Raw genomic sequence first — 2,636 nt, 5'->3', positions numbered from 1 at the left:
CAGCAAAATAAGTAAGAGATGAAGCTGAAATCTGAACCCAATTCTACCCAGACCCATGCTATTTTATTCATTTGGGTTTTTTTGTAGTAACAGGGTCTCACTGTGTGGCCCAGGGTTGGTCTTCAGCCCTGGCCTCAAGCGATCCTCCTGCTTCTACCTCTCAAAGTGCTGGGATCACAGGCGTGATCTACCATGCCGGGTCTAGACCCATGCTCTGAGCCATCTACTCACTATATGCAGGAAGCTTAGACAGTGTGATTCAACTTGGTTAAACCTACTTATGCTTATGTGTTTGAGGGTATATTTGCACTGAAAATCAATCCCTGAAATATCAACCCCTCACAGCAGCCTTTTCTGACTACACTAAAGGACCCTTCATCCCTGCTCCTGTTACTGTCTCTTTAACCTGCTTGACTTTTCCTCATGATACTTCACATGACCTGAAATGTAACATATACTGGATCTAGTTTCATCCAGTTTCCCTCCAGAAGGAAGGGGAGGACCATGCCTAGCAAAGTACCTGACACATAGTAGGTGCTCAATAAATATTGGATGACTTTGAAAAAAACGTGCCAGACCCTTAATACTGATTGTTCTTGTTGTCCTCCACCCCCACTGGCACACAGGAAAAATTTAGATTGTGGATATTTACACTGATTAAACTTTTTCATGTAAAATATTCCATGTAAAGAAAAACAGAAACATCTGGCTGGCACAGGGGCTCATGCCGGTAATCCCAGCACTTTGAGAGGCCCAAGTGGGAGGACTGCATGTCCAGAAGTTCAAGACCAGCATAGACAACATAGAGAGACTGCGTCACTACAAAAATAAAAATAAAAAAATTAGCCGGGTGTAGTGGTGTGTGCCTGTAGTCCAGGCTACTTAGGAGGTTGAGGCAGAAGGATCACCTGAACCCAGAAGTTTGAGACTGCTGTCAGCTATGATTGTGCCACTCACTCCAGCGTAGGCAACAGAGTGACTCAAAAAAATCAATCCTGACTCAAAAAAAAAAAAATCTATTCTTCTTAAAGTCAAGAACCTAGAACAATCCACTTTATTTTGTTTATTTATTTGTTAAACTCTGACCCAGAGTTGAAGAATAGTCCACTTTAAAATGCAAAAAGGAGATCTCCCCCTTCCTGGACACATACCCTCTCTAGAGCAGAAAGTTTTTTCAGTTGCAAAAGAGAAGACCATTGGAAATCTGCTTAGATAAACTTGCTTTGAGTCAAAAGTGAATCACTAATGCTTCAACTGCTAATCCATTTAGCGTCCTATTCACCCAGATGGCTTTTCTGAGTACCCACCTGACGGTTTTAGAAAGATAAACTTTCCAGTCACCAGACTCAATTGAGCAACTTTGAAAGACAATTGACTGTCAGTGATGAGATTGACTGAAGTTTTTGAGATGACTGAAAGACTGCCTATCTGGCTTATGTGAACATGAGCGAAACATCTGAAATGAGCTGATATGAGTTGGCTGGGTTTATCCTTATAATAAACTCTCTCCTCCCTCCAAAAAGGATTAGGGCTCCTGTGAATGAGAGTTATAATCAACTTAACTTGGTCTTCAAGCAATATGGCCTTGACCTTTCTTTGTGTTCTAGTCTCTTCAAGCTGTGGGTGGCCATTGTTGGAGATTTTTCTTGTTCTCAGCCAAGTCCTTCTAGAGGGTGACTTTGGCCTCATCAGAGGCTTCTAGGGCTGCCTAAAAGTCAGGAGCAAAGAATCTCCACATTTCCCGAAGCCAAGGGGCTGCTTTAGCTGGCTTCCCTCCCTCTTCCCCTAACAGAATCAAACTCCTATATAAAATTCGTAAATTCTTGGCAGGAAAGAAATCCTCCCATTGGAGGGAACAGATGTTCTACGAGTAACTTTTGCCGTTATACTCTGTTCCTAATATCATAGTTTTAAAGTGTGGGGAGATGTTAACGTTTTTATAAATGTCAGCATGTTCTGGGCCGTTTTCCCATCTCCATCTGTGGCATACACATCACCAACCTTTCTACCGCCCCCTTTTAAATTTCCAGAGAGAAGTCGGGAATTGGAAAGATTAAAAAGTGTAAGTGGAAAATTCAGTTCAACAAGTATGCTAACGTATAACCCAATGCAGAAAGTAATAGGATGCTTCCCTCCCGGTTGTTCATTCGCAGAAACAGTCTGCATCCTCTCAGAACCTGGAAAGGCCTACAGACTCCTGACGCGGTAATTACGATCAATTAACAATCGGGGACATTAACTGTTGACAGAATTCCCCAAGTAACCCAGCCACAAAGCCTCCCTTCTCCAGAAAGCCTCGAGTCAATAGGGCTTCCAGTTCAAGGAGCTACCGGGCCATTTTCACTTGGTTCACACCTCATGAAGCTGCTCACCTTATATGCCCGGACCCAGGTGACTGTGGGAAGGAAGGATGGAGGTCAGCGGAGCCTAGGAGCAACTTTAAAAAGCGTGGCTCCACCTCGGCTGCTGCCAGCGGCGTCCCCCCCCGAGGACAGCGATGCCAGCTCGGAGCGGCTGTGGCCGGGCCCCGAACACGCCCGTCGGCTCCCGGATTCAGAGTCAGAGTCGGGCGAGCGGTCGGGGTGGGGTGCGGCAGCCGCGGCGCACAAGCAGAGGACGGCGACCGCGTGGGCGCG

This window comes from Carlito syrichta, unplaced genomic scaffold, assembly GCF_000164805.1.
Source record: "Carlito syrichta isolate Samal-C Ts95f unplaced genomic scaffold, Tarsius_syrichta-2.0.1 Scaffold302100, whole genome shotgun sequence".
Classification (NCBI taxonomy): Eukaryota; Metazoa; Chordata; class Mammalia; order Primates; family Tarsiidae; genus Carlito; species Carlito syrichta.
This window is presented reverse-complemented; position numbering follows the sequence as displayed.